Genomic DNA, 17,618 nt, shown 5'->3' with positions numbered 1-17,618 from the left:
GTGTTGATAAATGGTAGTTTGTCTACGTTTAATTCAATCAGTCAAATTGCCACAAGTCTTTACTTTATAACATGATTTTAGACTGACTGCCTCTTTTGCTGTGGAACATTCCAAAGTCAAGTAAATGTCTTTTACACTTAATCTAACTGACTTTATTTATACTCAGAGACCAAGAGGAGCCACAGGGAGGAAACTGATGAAGGAGAGATGAACCAAGAGGGTGATGGAGTGCAATGGAGGTGTTGGGAAAAGGCAAGAAAAAATCAAAAGCAATAGTTGAAAAAAACACTGTTATAAGCAAGCGGGATAAAATATATTAACATCCAGAAACAGGATCTGCAGCAACTATGACAGCGCAAACTTGAGTTGATGTTGGGACAATCAGACATTCAGTATATTTGGTCATATTTTAATACAGAGCCTCGTTTCCCTGTTAAAGAAGGCACACTTCAGGCAGACAGATGGATTAGGATAAAAGTAAATCAGTGGAGAATAAAAAATGGAAAAAGAAAAACAGAAATCAGACAGAAAAGTAAGGGGGAAAAATGTAAGAAATGTTCCTCTGGAGAATTTGAATTTCTTGTTCTCTTGTATTTGACAGTAACCATCTTTTGGTGTCAGGGGTCTTTAAATGGCTGAAGACAAAACTAGGACCTGAAATGAAAACATGTGTTTCCTGTCACCAGTATGAACCACTGCAGACTCTCTCAAACTATAACACAACATTCAATGTCCAAATATCTCTACCTGTGTTATATTGATAGCTGAAAGAAAAGGGTGAAGTGAGTTGCTGTGTCTCTGATGGTTTTGGTCCAGTAAAGAGGATTCACAGTCAATATGTGAAAGTCCAGTTTTGAGTGTGCAGGACTGCTGTAGAGTGAAAATCACAGTTCACCTGAATCATTTTGTTCAGTTCAGTTCAAAGATTCTTGGTCACACAAAGCTCAGAGAGTAAAAACCTTCATGGAGCTGGTTCACTGGCTCTGGGACCAGAGGTGGAGACAGAGACAGTCCAGACAGGGTGGTGGCTTTAGGACACACTTCTTTGTGTAGTCTAGTCTGAGGTATGATGTGGACTGGTGGATGTGATGAGGTCAGGACATGATGTCTTTATTCACTGACTAACTTGTTGACTGTGACTCCATCATAGGAGAAATGAAATCGGTGTAATTGTTTTGTCTTGTCATTTACTTTTATCTGTTCTTCTCTTTTAGTCCAAGTCAGAACAGCAGAAGTTAGAGGAGGAGCAGCAGAGGAGAGAGGAAGCTGAGAACAGAGTTCAGATCCTGGAGGAGGAGCTGCAGAAGAAGAACAGGGAGGTTTGGATTTATATTCTTCACAGAACTTTTATTTTCAGCCTCCTACCTGATTCATTTTAATCCTCCTTCAGATCTGTCAAAATGAGACCATGATGGTTTTCATCACTATGAATGCACCACAGAAAACGACAATAGAAATATTTTATTTTATGAAACATCAGTTAAACAGACTGAAGTTCAGGTCCAGACTGAGAGCAGAAGGACTGGAGGAACACTGTCTTTACAGATAATCACATGTTCATTTATTCTCTTCCTCGTTAAATTCAAATGCAGAATGAATCAGAGCTTTACACTGGACTGATTTGTCAGCAGTTATTAAATGTCTCACAGCTGCACTTTTCTCTTCACAATGTTCTGCTTTAATATTTGATCAGTTTATGATAAAAAAAAGTGAAAAGACAAATATCAAAATCGGTGTGCAGATAAATCAGGTCGTGTCCAAAGCAGGAGTGAAGTCCAAAACCAGAATGTTGATGAAGGTTCTCAGTTATCCAGGTGATGGTTAGACACTAAGTGCTGTATCGTAGGCAACTGGACCAAAACCAGAATGGAATGTTGTGTTTAAGATCAGGACCAAACCAAAGAACATGTTGACATTGTTGTCCTCAGAGGAAGGATTGTTCTCCTTCAGATGAAGTGGACAGCAGAGTCTGGACCTGAGGAGCTGCTCCTCCTGTGTTGATCCACACATTCTCACTACTGATCCATGACCATACATTACATCTTTACAATCACAAGTTAGTTTACACCAACACCAGAATATTATCAACAATACAACAATATCAGATGTAGTTTTCAGCAGTTTAAGAGCAGAATGTATAAAGAGCCACTGTTCACCACCTTTAATAAGAGAGACGCTCTCTCTTCTTCTGTCGACTCTCAGCTTGATGGACTGATATATGAGAAAGAGCGACATAAGCTGCAGACGGACATAACAGATGTTCGTCTCTTACTGATGATGATTTTTGGTTCAATCAAAGATTTTCCACCATTTCACTGTTTTTGGCTTAAAATCAAATATTTAAGTATTTATTTCTTACCAGCATTAACTTTTCACATGTGTAATTCTCATCAGAATCAGGAAGCACCATGAACATTAGCACATTTAAATGAATAACAGCATTAAACTTATGATATAGTTAAATTCTCATCAGAATCATGAACATGTTAAAGATGTCTCCTGTAGTGAAAAGTGCTCCTGTAGTCCTCCTGTAGAGTTTACAGGGTAAATCTACTCATTCAGTGATGAGCTGAGAGAACTGAATGAGTGTCTCTTCATCTCTCCTCCATTACAGCTGCAGAAGCTGCAGGAGGAGAAGAAGAAGTCAGAGAGAGCTGAATGATCAGGTGATCAGAATCACTGAGCTTCATGTTTCCTCCCTCTTCAGACTTGTTGTATCTTCTTCATACTGGTCGTGTAGAACCAGATGATCAAACTGATCACTGTAAACAAACAGTTTCATGTTGAATCTGTTGATAACATGAAGATGATAAAGATCAGACTTTATTGATGGACTTTTTCATGCTAAACATTGTTTTGTAAAATCCTTCTGATATTAATGACTTATTATACATCATGTTTTAGTTTAACAGTCTTATTTTCTAATTACATGATGATGTCATCAGTGCAGCTGTTTTTATATATGTACAGTATAAATGTGCTCACAGAGCAAACAGGCTTAACCTGAGCCACACTATGTGCACATTAAACAGTAATACATCACAACCTGCAGCCAATCAGAACTCAGTTTTCATTCAGACCAGGATATCATGTGAACTAAATTAGTGACTTGACATGACAAAACATCTCTCTGCATCAGTTAATGCTCTTTACAAATGAACAGGTGTGAACAGACCTGAATTCGTCCCCAAGAGGATTTCAAACCTCACTCCATCCTTTCTTGTTAATGACTGAGCTTTGTAGAATGTAGGAGGCTCCTTTCATACTAAATCATGATCCTCTCACCTGTTACCACTCAACCTGTTCATCTGTGACGGATCCAAACAGGGCAAAACTTCTTCTGTTGCTGTGATCCCAACATGTTTGAAATCTGCTGCTGATATCAAATTCAGAATAAACAGAAGTTGATGAGAGTGTAAAACATTGTTGTCTTTGTGCTGTTTTGAATTGAGTTAATGTCACAAAGGATTATAAAGTCAGTCAGCAGTGAAACAGTTCAGGTTCTGTCAGTCCGTCACTTCCTGCTGTAAGATCAACATCCATCTGTCTGTTTGTTGTCTGGAGAAATCACACACACACACACACACACACACACACACACACACACACACACACAGGGATATAAGCGACATATTGAAAAAAAAAAGCCGTTTTGTCATGGATCGAGAAGCGGCGATATTCACGCCAGCGTCCTCTCGCATCCGGGTTGCCATGGAGATAATAATAACTTATTGTTGATAATAACTTATCAAAACTCTTATTGGAAGTTTGCTGACTTTATTTATTTCGTAACCCACTTGGCCCTGGTAGCCATGTTTAAAGGCTGGATCTAAGTGTCTTAGTTCTAAGAGGAAACTGGTGCATGATGAAACAGTGAAGTACAGATACTTTAACAATAACTCACACCAACAACCAAGTACTTTTATGTTTAACCAAAGTTTAGTATTTGCTCTTATTTCCTGTCTGTAGAACAATAACTGTTCATATGTTCCATTCAGTCATGGCAACACACCTCTATTTTGTTACAGGAATCATTCAGGTTATACACCTGTTGGACTTGAACCATTTAAACCAACCACTGTAGCCAATTCAATGATGCAACAAATGTAGCATATCTGGTTATATGGCTCAAACCCAGTGTACTTCAAACACTTATGAAATGCTGTGATTCAACCAACAACAAAAATGAGAAAGATTTCAGAATGAATTGTCTGTCAATAAAAACAAATAAACACACAAGTGTGTTCCAATATCAAGTTAGCCTTTAGGTGAATCAGACACCTTCATAAATCCTTTTTGTTTTAGTGAAATGGAGTTCCTACCACCACCCTTAGTAGAGAAAACTGTCCCTCCTGATTTCCACAAGGATGGAAGGGGATGAAGCAGGCGGGAAAAAAGTGAATGGAGGATGAAGATGATGAGGAGATGGAGATGATGGGTGAAGATCAGGAGGCGACTCCAGCAGCACAGCTCTGTCCGGGGAACTGAGACTGTGATTCATCTCCTAACATTAATGACTTATCATACATCATGTTTTAGTTTAACAGTCTTATTTTTTAATTACATGCTGATGTCATCAGTTCAGTTGTTTTTATATATGTACATTATAAATGTGCTCACAGAGCAAACAGGCTTAACCTGAGCCACACTATGCGCACATTAAACAGTAATACATCACAACCTGCAGCCAATCAGAACTCAGTTTTCATTCAGACCAGGATATCATGTGAACTAAATTAGTGACAAAACATGACAAAACATCTCTCATCTTGTTTCTCTTGTGTTTGAGTCATTTGAAGGTGAAAGAGGAATGACAGACTAACAGGCTGAACTCTGCTGACATACAGAACTGTGGCTTTACTAAATCTACAAATCTGCAGGTTCTTCTTCTTCTTGAACACGACTTTAGACTCACAGAGGAGAATGTGAACCTGCAAACAGACCACGACAATAAGAACAGACAAGTTAATATCAAAATCAAATTTAATATTGTCTTTTTCTACTTTTCAATCAAGTAACTTCACCTTTATTTTTTATCTTGAGATCATTTAAATATATTTTTTAAAAATCACAGAGTCAGTGTATTTTAAGATTGTTAAATTGAATTGAAGCCGTTGGGTTTTGTTGACTTTGTCTTAACGTCCTCATTGTTTGATATGTTGTTCTGTTGTATCAGCAGATATAATTGCAAGATGAACAATTTCTGCCCTTAAATATTGTTTTTCTTTTCTTATGACCTGAAAACACGAAGAAAAGGGTTATTTTGTTACACTAAATAAGAAATACTTCATGTTTTAAGTGTTATAATAGATATTTATGAATAGATATAACTTCATCTATGATATTAATCTAGAAGATGATATTCAGATATAATTGCAAGATGAAACAATTTCTGCCCTTAAATATTGTTTTTCTTTTCTTATGACCTGAAAACACGAAGAAAAGGGTTATTTTGTTACACTAAATAAGAAATACTTCATGTTTTAAGTGTTATAATAGATATTTATGAATAGATATAACTTCATCTATGATATTAATCTAGAAGATGATATTCTACACAGTTATATTTTGTTATGTGTGTTGTCAGCTAGAAGTCAAACGTCCTGTATTATATATATGTAGTATATTAGATCTCTCTTGAATAAACTGTATCAAATTTCAAGGAAGAGAAATTCAAACAGATGTGATTATGCAGGTTATTTATACACTGGATGTACGCAGAGTGAAAGTTTTCCCGAGCGAGGAGAGGAGTGTTGCGCGAGCGAGCAGTCTGCGCACGCGCGAGCAGGGGAAAGTATTGCGAGCGGACTCTGCGCACACTCGAGCTGTTTTTCTCCTCGCTGGCCACAATATTGCTCCAGGGGGCAGAGATGCAGGATGAAAAATAGCCCGCCAGTGCTTGGAAAAGCGCTCGGGGAAATAAAATGCGCTTGCGGATGTTTGATTTGCGCCGTGGATGTTTTATTGTGTGCGCGCGAGTCTCAATGCGCGTGCGATTTAGGGCAGTATTCTATGCCCCTAGACCGATTTAGTAAATTTGCTATGTTTACCTCCTTCAAGGGTGGTGATCGGAGTTGATTTAATGTAAATTGGATGATATTATTCATCAGAATCAATATTATCCCTGGCAATCATTAATCATTATTGTGCCTTGTGTATTGCAAGGCCCATCATAATGGTTCCCCCATGTGAGGAAAGATTGCAAGGAGCCCTTGAGGATTAGAAGTTTAAAAAGTTGAAGAAGTAGAAGGCTTCGAGTAATCTGGTCAGAGGTAGCTTTTGACGGCAGTTTCTTGTTCAAGACATATACTGCAATATATTATTATCATGCAGTCTTTTCTGAGGTTTCTAAAACTACATAAGCTAGCGGTTGGCAAACTTGATCTCTTGAGGGGGCATGGTGTCACAGTGTGTTAGACTATGGATTAAATTTACACCGGAAAAACCCTTTAATTGTGCCTCGTTTAATGCAAGGCCCTGCATAATGGTGCCCCGTGTGAGAGGAGATGAAGAGGCGCCCTTGTGGATAAGAAGTTGATGGAGTAGAAGGAACTGGAGTTTTGACAATGTGGTCAGAGAGGGGTCTCACAACCTGACTAATAGTATCTCAAAGCAGACTTTTGCACCTAGGTGTCAAGAATGGGGGATTCTGGGACACTAAGTTTAGTCCAGAGACCATTTTCAAATCCACAATGAATGACTTCATCTGTGTTTTCCAGCATGGCTAAAACCTGGTTTGGAAAATTCTGTTGTCTGTGATTTATATAAAAAGTGTACATTTTTGATTGCAATTATAAACTGAGTCCTTTTTTGGCTAGTTGCTGACACAACAGCTTCACTTGTCAAGTCCAACAGAACAACACCAATTAGGTCAGTGAGATGGAACCTGTAATAAAAAATACAACTTAAAATAATTACAAAGTTCTTTACATCTCTACAGTCTCTGGTCTCTTACTACGTTCATCTTTCTATTATATTTTCATTCATAATTTCAGTTTGTTGCGCTACTTTGGGACTGACAGACAAACACAAACACGGTTGATGCAGTAACACAGCAGATGGTTTAATGTGAATATTTAGACAGGCTGACTTTGTTCTTCCATATAAACATTTGTGACACATCTGACCCTAGAGGTGCTTCACACCATGACCTATATATGTTTCTACAGAGCATCCTCAATGCTTCTTCTACATATATAAAGACATTTTCTCATGTGGTTTGTATCTGTGAAGCTTAAATTATCAACACCATCTGTGACTTTAAAAAACAAGACTAAGAGAACTTACAAGTGGCTTTATAAAAATAGTTGATGCGTCAGTAAGTATCTCTGTGGTTTTGAAACCTTCTCTGACTGAGACTGAGACTGCAAGACTGAGCACGTAGCACAGTGAAGCTAAACACCAAATTTAACTAAAATAAAAGTAAAAAAAAAACCATGAAGATGACATGTAAAACAATCTTGGTGATTGTCTCAGACCCAAAGCATGATGGTGGATCGTAATGACCAAACAAGCTTCCAAGACACTGCCAGTTATTTGAATGTAACTATGAGTTTCCCATAGTGAAGCAGTCCCACCAGCAGCAGCAGCAGAGCCACCATCAAAATGGTGAAAACAGTCCTCAAGACGAGAAGATGGAAGGAGGGACAGGTCTCTCTGTGAAGAGCTGCAAAGACAAATTGAAAATCTATTGTGTTGTTGTTCCTATTTTTTTCTGACTGTCCTAAACAACAATTAGTTGATGGATATGATGCAAATATGCTACAACTTAACATCCTAATCAAATTTTAGCGACTTTAACATGAAACTGTGTCATGTTTCACCTCTGACAGCCAACCAGCTCACTGGTGATTCTCCAGCTCCAACTGTCTTACACTTGTACTGTCCTTCATCAGACTTTGAGACACTGCGGATGATCATCTTTCCTGTAAAAGTGCTCCCAATATTGACGCCTTCTTTATAGAATTCAGCTGTGAGGTTGGAAGAGGTCAGCTTGTTTCTGCAGCTCAGAGTCACATTGTTGCCCTCCGTCACAGGGTGGACAGGACTCTCCAGGATCACAGAACCAGCTGGAAAACGAAGGTTTTGTAACATTTTCTGAAATTTGATGAACTACAATTTCATATCAGTTTCATCTCTTACTTATAGCTCTTTCCACATTGCCTTTAACATTCAAAGAGATGATCTCGTGGATTTCACTGCTTTAAACATACCGGTGACAGTGATGTCGACACTGTTGCTCCTCTCTCCTCCTTTAGTCTCACACCAGTATTCTCCACTGTCTGCTTGATAGGCTGTTTGAATAGTGCAAAACAGTACTGACATCTTCTCATCGCACACTGTAATGAACCCAGCAGTGTTCCTGATGCCTCTCAACTGAGTGGAGCCATCAAGACCCTCACAGTGAAAAAAGATGGACTCGTATTCATAGACCTGCAGTCTGTTTGAAACAATACGAAAAGCTGCATCTGACACAGAGAGACAGTAGAATAAGTTACAAAAGACAAAACCTTGTGACTGAATTTAAATTTGATTATAATGTGTATCGTTTGGCATCAGCTAGGTTCTGCTCACCTCCGTTCTGAACATGTGCATCCAGCAGAATGAACACAAACATTACTGGACACACATGAAAACAAAATGTATGTGAACCATATACTCATTTACTTTGCACAGTATACCGTATATACACAGGAACAAGAAACCTGAGAGTCAGCACTCACACAGTCTGATGCAGAGAGCTGCAGCCTCCATGTTGTCTTGCTGCTGACTGAACATCAGACTGAACTACAGCTCAAGTGTTACTCAGATGACAACTTCTTCTTCCTGTTCACTTTATTTCTGATGTTGATATAGAAACTGAACTCAGTGTGGCTTCAACATACAGCAGTGTGTTGCAGCCTTGTGGCGTAGGGGTCAGAAATCCAGCCATGAACTGCAAAGGGACGTCCATAAACCTTTGATTTTATTCTCCTAGTTCTGTGATGACCATAATGGCTGATAGTTAAGCAGATTAATGGCATATTTCAAGAGAATTGTTCACTTTGGTATACAAGCATGAAATTTGGCACAGATACTCTCTAAGGGTCACTTTCTGGGAAAAAGGCGTTGGCCACCCAAAAATTCTACATGGTGGCCATTTTTTCAAGATGGCTGCTATTTCTGTCAAATGCTCATTTTGTCAATCGTTCAAACAGTGATGTAGGCATAACATTTTGTGAAAACACTCTCTTAAGAATGTTTTTTTGGAAAACGGTGCTTGTCACTCAAAATCCAAGATGGCAACCATTTTTCAAGATGGCCACCATTTCTCTTGAATCCTTTCATCAATTTTTCAAATGGTGATGCTATCATCAAATTTGGTACACATATTATTCAAGAAACATTCTCATGGAAAAAGGTGTGTGCCACTCAAACATTAAAGATGGCCGCCATTTCTGTCAGAGCTCAATTTAATGTGTAAATGAAGGATTTGTTTAATAGAGTGAATGTCATTACACAACCAGGGCACACTGGTGACTTCACTGCTGTGGAACTCAGCATGGGGTTCAGTGTCAGCTGATCTAGTTTTACTTTCACTGTAGTTCCTGACTAGTAGTAATAGTATAGCTAAGTTTAGTGTCCCGAATGCTGTCTACCAGCCCCTCATCAATTAGCTAGTAATAGATGTAGTTAGATAGCCGCACCTGAATTGACAGGTTGTGCCAGCGCGGGAGAGCCGAGCCAAGGGTAAGCGGGGCAATACATGACTTGTTCATGTGTGTGTGTGTGTGTGTGTGTATGTGTGTGTACGTATGTGATGTATGCTTACCTGGAAGGTGTACAGATCACACAGGACTTAAATGGCATTGGATGAATGATCGGACTAGGTGTAGGTGACCCAAAACCTAGTTGTATCCCATACTTGAATGTGTAATATGTCTATGATTGAGGTGGTAAAAGGATAACCCCTCGGCCTTAATCAGACAACAAACCTCCAAAATGGCAGATTGTGTGGCCTCTCTCATCTTCAGCAAACTAAGTCAGTACCCTCCTGTTCTGACTGATAGTGACCTGGAGATCCTTGAGAAGTTTGTGGTCCTGCTGTATGATCGATCAAGCACAGCTGCTAGTGTAGATGAGGCTAGACTTGACATGTTTGCCCGCAAGCAGAGGCCACATGAAGCCATTCCTCCAACAAGAGCAGCTCTGCTTTATCACACTAAACGTGCTGTATATCAGGCAGGCTGCATATGGGGTCAAGCAACCCAGTGTCAGCCGGAAGCAGAGAGTCCTGCTGACTGGGGATGGAAAAAGCTTGGTGAACAATGGGGGTTCTTCTGGACAGCAAATGCACCAGTTGCACAAAGTTGTGAACAACTAGCCACATGTGGCTGCAAATCAGAGTGCCATGGAAGATGCAAATGATTTATATTGGGTTTCACTAGCACAGAACTGTGCAATTGCAATTGTGAATACAAAATTACGTAGCCTTCCGGTGGGCCGAGAGCCGATTTCTTGATTCTGAACCGTGATGTATATGAACACCTTCCTAGGTATGTTGCCCCCAGTACCACACTTGATGACTGCCAAGCTGGGAGGCATTGGCTACCATTTTTAATAGTCTTTATTATGACTCGGCAAGGCACAACCTCTCAATTTCAGGTGGACACTCTAACCACAAGGCCTTTGAGCTGGTAAAAATGTGAATAGAACCTCTGTTTTTTTTTTCCAATCCTTCCTTTTAACTCAGTCCCAACGGAGTACACTATTAAAGCAACACCCAACTTGAATAATCAATCCTGAATTTTTGCGATTGCTTTTTTCTGAAAGTGTGGAGTATTTTTGCTAACATGCATGTGTGCATCAGTGTATATAACACTGAAATGATGGCCATCTTGGAAAAGGTCTCCATCTTGAATTTTTTTACTGGCCATCCAATTTTTCCAAAAAGTGGCCTTTATAGAACAGTGGCAATGAACATAGGACAGGAATGGCAGCCATCTTGAAAAATGGTTTCTATCCTGAATTTTTACTGTTCACTTCCTTTTCTAACAGTGGCCCTTCCTCTCTGTGGACTGCACCTTGCCGTGGTGGAGAGGCCTGTGTACTCCAATAAACCTGAGAGCTATGCCGGTAGGGATTTTATATCCCTGGCAATTTTAACTAAGCCAGACAGGTCAAAGGAGAGGAGGCAGACAAAGCAGATATTATGACTATTTGACAGAAATGGTCGCCATCCTGAATTTTTGAGTGGCATATACCTTGTTCCAAAACAGTGTTCCTTGTAGAGTATTTCTTTTTTTTTCTTTTTTTTTGAGGGACGAGCATCTTTTTCCATTAACATGTCCTTTAGAGAGTATTTCTATCAAATGTTATGCTTGCATCACTGTTTGAATGATTGATATAATTAGCACTGAACAGCTTGAAGAGTATTTCTGCCTAATTTTGTGCTTGCATCACCATTTGACCAATTGAAATAATTAACATTCGACAGGAACTGTGGCTATCTTGAAAAATGGCCACCATATTGAATTTTTGAGTGGCCAACGCCTTTTTCCAAAAATAGTGGCCCTTAGAGAGTATCTGTGCCAAATTTCATGCTTGTATACCAAAGTGAACGATTTTCTTACTTATCTGCTGCACTCATCAGAATCTTCACAGACAAGAACGTCATCAGCATTTACCTCCTGCCAGTAGTTTGAAACTCATTGATGCAACATAACTGGTAGCATGATTGTGCATACTGGACAGATACAATATGAAATGGTAGGTTTATTTCTCCTCCAGTGAATTTCTTTAAACACATATTTTGTCAGTAGTTGATGAAAATGGCTGTGTCAAACCAGAACATAAACCTTAAAGACAATCTAACATTTGGCTTGCAGTTACACAATCTTTTGTAAACAGCTTTTACAGTCAGCATTGACATCACATAGTTTAAAATTGGATGTGTATGCTGCTTGTCTTCAATAAGAACCCAATCAATGTGAATTCAAATCGAAGACCTGTTCTGCCCCCTACAGTAAGATAACGGGCATAACACTTTCTTCATGACTGCTCCCATTTTGTCAAGTTGACAAGACATCTGAAGAACAGTGTTATCTCTCCTGATCTTTTTGTTTACAGCTGTAATGTTTTATATAAGCCTTCAGTTGCCTGGCAACAGGCTCAAAGTTCAGTTGTGTGTTTGAAAGACACTCAAAGTAAAACCAGACAGAATCACAAAACTGTGTTTACAGTTAACTGATATATTAAAAATTAGAATATAATTAATATTATGATAAATAAATCTGTTCAGCCATGGTGCTCATGTGTAAATCTGAAATATGATTTACTTTACTTGTTGATTATGTTTTGAATTAAATCTAATCAATTTGTAGTTGAACACAGAATTAATTAATGATTTACAGACTTTGGTCACGCAGTCTGGGGAAGTAACCGACACATCATACTACAGGTACGTCGTCTTCTTTATTGATATTTGATTGTTCTACATATGTTAACCTCTATTTTAAAAGACGCTATTCTCTTTTAGAAAGAAACTAGCCCTGTATGACCACACATGTAGAATAAAAGAGAGTAATGTAGTTAAATGTATATCCTTTGTGTCAATTGATCCGAATGTTTTCAACCCATTAGAGACAAGGACATGAGCCATCTTTGTAGCGCAATAGAGAGAACATATTCTGTGCTGTTTTCAACACACATAACATTACTACAACAATATAGGACACAGGTAGAGTTCTCAACGGGTCGGGCCGGCCTGATAAAACCCAACCAGACCTGCAGGTTCGCAAATGAGCCGGGTTGGGCCAGGCCTCTGGCTTCCTTTTTTCATAAAACACATTTCATAAAACACATTTCTTGCAGGTTGTAAATTATATATTGTTTGTTGTGAATCATCGCTGTTCACGTGTGGTGAAGAGTAAGTCGGCTGCCTGCTACATGGGGAGGGGCAGATGCAGACCTGACGCTGCTGAGTAGGATAACAAGTGTATGAGGAAAACAATGCAGGCGCGCGGGGGGTCGGGTTTGGGCCGGGTTCGGGCAGACAATTCATGCTGGTGTGTCGGGCTGCATCGGGTTTGGGCTTAAAAACTCGCGGGCCGGGTCGGGATTGGTTGTAATTTTCAGGCCCATTGAGAACTCTAGACACAGGATATCTCTGCTGCTTTGATTTCAATAATTAAAATGTGTTATCATTTACATTTTTCTCACAAGTTCTTCAACTTCTGGGAGATTAAATACGTAATAGGTGGCAAGTCTCTTTGTGCCAGCTCATGAATGGCTGAATTACTTATTTTACCTAAATAACAATTAAAAGCCATTTCTTTTCAAACATTGTATCCTTGGTCCATTTACAGAGCTGCAGAATGGCTCACCAGACCTACAGACTGTCCTTTCTTTCACTGCTCGGACCCCTGCTCAGTGCTTTGGTTTTAAATCTGCTCCTGACCCACTCTTGTAGAGGTAGGATACTTGAACCGACCATTAAATGTAGGGATTGCAGTTCAGTGTTTTGAATGGCCTTTCAATAATTTAAACACTGAAGGAAAATCAGTGCTAATGGTTCAGTGAAGCACTGTAGTGCGTCATGCAGCATTAATAGGGAGTTTAAGGTTAAATTTGGCCATGAGTAATAATGAGTTATTATCAGGAATAATTATTAATTGTGATAAATAATAAGATCCAATTTTCATTAGATCGCCTCGGGCCACCACCCCTGAAGGAGGGAAAAGAGCTATTTCACCAAATCAGTCCCATACAAAAGTACTAAACTGTCAGTTTGTAACTCTTATTAATGATTAACTTGATAACTACAACTAAAATTACCATAACAGCTGTAATGGTTGATTCATCTTTTATGAATGATTTCTAACGATACGCTGCCTCACACGGGGCACCATATGTGGTACTTCAAGCAACATTAATATGTGTTTTGGGTTATATTTCGCTATCAAAAATGATTAATGGTTATCAGGGATAATTATTCATGATGATAAATAATAAGATTCAGTTTACATTAGATCGCCTCAGGACATCACCCAAGGATAGCAACTCAGTGCTAATTTGCTTCATGTTCCTTTGATTGTGTATTTAGCTGGAGTGGGGGTCTGTCACCCTGACCAATTGTAGCTCAAAGCTGGACCTTTTGGCAGTCTTTGCACCTAGGTGTGAGAACTGGGGAATATTGGGTAACTGAATTTAGTCTACTACAGAGCTAGGCGGAGATTAGCTCTTTGGGAGGTAGACTCAGATCTACTAGATTAGAGGCTATCATGATGACTCAGGTAAAGAACATTTTAACCTTGGCTTCTTTGACACCTCAGTTTAAGAGTATAACGCAAGTTGTATAGCTCCTCCTGAAAGTCTCAGACTGCTAAGAGTCTGATGGGCTCTGACTGGTCAGCTCATATTAAGGTTTACGACTAAGGACCCAATCTCAAGACTCCCAGAAGGTAGGTTACAGAAACAAAAGACAAGCTGAAATAAAATTCTAAAACAATGATGCTGAGTTATTTGGTTACCTGCATGTGTTTATCAAAGCTGCCTTGCAATGAATGAACGGCTGGTCACTCATGGTAAAATTTGCATAAATCTGGAAAAACTGTGATCTCACCGATGAGTCTCAGCCAAACTGTCTCTGACTTTCACTTTTCTATTGATTTATGGAAAACTGCCATGACTGATACAGCACTTTTAATTTACTTTTAAGACAAATATTTTTTGGAAAACTGTCTCCTGCTGTTGGAATTAATAAACAAATCTGTTTCTTTCCAGGTCATTCTCAGTTAATTGGTCCATCTCGATCAATACTGGCAGGAATTGGTGATGACATAATTTTGCCATGTCACCTAAAACCTGTGATGAACATTAATGCAGAGACGATAGAGTGGACCAGACCTGACTTGAAGGAGAGATTTGTCCATGTGAGGCGTCCTGGTCTGGACCTAGTGAATGTACAGAATCCATCCTACAAAGGAAGAACATCACTGTTTCCTCATGAACTGAAGCAAGGAAACATTTCACTGAAACTGTCCAAAGTACAACTTTCTGATCAGGGAACATATGTGTGTGACATTCCAGTACTGAATAAAAATTCTTCTATTAGGCTTGTTGTTGGTAAGTTGACACATTCAGTAACTGATGTTGATGTTGGCAACATTATTTAGAGTTATATGTGATAAGTCAAATAAAAGAGGATGCTTTCAAGTTAACAGCTTCACAAATGTGCACATTTAAAAAACATGTTATCAGGTTTAATTTATTGTTAACTTTTTCAATATTGTAATCATTTTTTCCCAAGTATCAATGTTTTCCTTCCACTCATACCACTGTTTTAAACTTCTCCTTTGAACAGCATTACATACTTCATCGATACCTGTCATCAGTCTATCAGGGATTGACAGAAACAAAGGAGGGGTGATTTTAAACTGTGACTCTCACAGCTGGTATCCAGAGCCTGAGGTATTCTGGCTGGACGGTGAGGGAAACCTCCTCTTTGCTGGACCTACAGAGACAGTCAGAGGTCCTGATGACCTCTATACTGTCAGCAGCAGAGTGACGGTGGAGAATAGACACAACAACAGCTTCACCTGTAGAGTCCAACAGAACAAAGCCAACCTGACCAAAGAGACACTCATCTTTATTTCAGGTAAACCTTATTACGTTTGTGATGTGATCAATGTTTAGCCTTCAAATATCTGAAGTCCCATTTTCTTTAACTGCCATGTTATTCTGTGTTTTATAATTTCAGAGGATTTCTTTGAGGTTCAATCAAGTTTATTTTCAATCACAACTGGTTTGTCTGTTAGTTTGGCTGTTTGCATCCTGGTTATTCTGTTACTTGGCTTTTATGTGTGGAGACGAAAAAAAAACAGTAAGTCACAAGTTAACTATATGTTTTTGTTAATGTCAAGCTACACAAGTTTGATGTGGAAAAGTGATGTCATTTTTGTTATTGTGTAAATTATCTTTCTTTTGAACAACATCCATATTACACTGGTATCAGTGTTGATGAATGGCAGTTTGTCTACATTTAACTCAATCACTCAAATTGCCACAAGTCTTTCCTTTAAAACATGATTTTAGACTGACTGCCTCTTTTGCTGCAGAACATTCCCAGTTCAGGTAAATATTTTCTATACTTTAATCTCACTGACTTCATTTGTACTCAGAGACCAAAAGGAGTCACAGGGATGACACTGATAAAAGAGAGAAGAGCCAAGAGTGTGAGGTGCTCATGACAGAGGTAAGGGAGCTAATGGAGGTACTGGACAAGGGAAAAGGGGAAAAATAATGAACAAACAAATAAAAAGCAAGAGTCGGAAAGTCAGATGTGCAAGGGTAACCATCTTTGGGTGTCATGGGTCTTGAAATGGTTGAAGACAAAACTAGGATCTGAAAGGAAAAATTGTTTTTTCTGTCACCAGCATGAACCACTGCAGACTCTCTCAAACTATAACACAACATTCAACTTCCATATATCTCTACCTGTGTTATATCAATAGTTACGTGAAGAGAGTGAAGTGAGTTGTTGTGTCTCTGATGTTTATGATCTAGAAAGGAGGATTCACAGTCAAAGTCCAATTTTGAGTGTGCTGGACTGCTGTAGACGTGAAAATCACAGTTCACTTGAGTCATTTTCTTCAGTTCAGGTCAAACATTCTTAGTCACACGTAGCATGAACACCCCTCCACCAAAAAATGAAAAAATAAATTGAAAAAAAAAAAAATTTAGATCAAAAATTCAAAGATTTATTCTCTTGTCATTAATACTTTTCTGTTTTTCTCTTTCAGTCAAAGTTACACGAGGCACTAAATGAGAAGACTGGGGAGGTTTGGATTTGTATTCTTCACAGAACTTTTATTTTCAGCCTCCTACCTGATTCATTTTAATCCACCTTCAGATCTGACTCCTCCAAAATGAGACCATGATGGTTTTCATCACTGAGTGTTTCTATCTGCTGGTTCTGATGAACACCAATGTGTAACTTGACAAAGCTGTCTGTCTGTCAATGTCCTCAGCTCCAGGAGGAGAAGCAGAGCAGACACGAAGAAGTTCAGAGGATGAATCAGGAGCCGAAGAATAAGACTGACGAGGTTAATCACTTCAATTTAATCACTCTGAATGTACCAGAGAAAACAACAATTGAAATATTTTATTTTATCTTCTTCCTCTTACTCTTACTCTTTAAATTCAAATGCAGAATGAATCAGAGCTGGCCGCGTTTTACCCTCAGTTCTTAAATGTCTCACAGCTGCACTTTTCTCATCAAACATTTTCTGCTTTAACATGTGTTTGGTTTATGATAAAAAAAAAAAAGTGAAAAGACAAATATCATAACAGGCTACAAATAAATCAGTCCAAACCAAGGAAGAACAGTTTACTGATTGTTTTTCTTTGTTTGTTGTTAAGAGAAAATTAAAATGCTCAGTTCTAAACTGAGAAGGATCTGCTGATATGGAATATATAAACTGGTTTATGATTAACGTGTAATAAATTGTGCTCGATTGTAATCGATTGTTCTCCATCAGATGGAAGTGGGCAGCAGAGTCTGGACCTGAGGAGCTGCTCCTCCTGTGTTGATCCACACATTCTCACTACTGATCCATGACCATACATTACATCTTTAC

At 38.8% G+C, this 17,618-nt stretch overlaps 1 protein-coding gene and 1 long non-coding RNA gene across 2 annotated transcripts in view; both read left to right on the top strand.

The window, feature by feature from the left end:
* Positions 1–17,618, top strand: part of LOC115589791 (butyrophilin subfamily 3 member A2-like) — a 51,448-nt gene that overhangs the window by 2,893 nt on the left and 30,937 nt on the right. The window lies entirely within an intron of this gene.
* Positions 12,394–15,028, top strand: LOC115589872 (uncharacterized). The gene is made up of 3 exons (XR_003985610.1): positions 12,394–12,439; positions 13,347–13,452; positions 14,764–15,028. It is a non-coding gene; the product is annotated as an uncharacterized LOC115589872 (long non-coding RNA).

Source organism: Sparus aurata, chromosome 10 (assembly GCF_900880675.1).
Source record: "Sparus aurata chromosome 10, fSpaAur1.1, whole genome shotgun sequence".
NCBI classification, from domain to species: Eukaryota; Metazoa; Chordata; class Actinopteri; order Spariformes; family Sparidae; genus Sparus; species Sparus aurata.
This window is presented reverse-complemented; position numbering and strand designations above follow the sequence as displayed.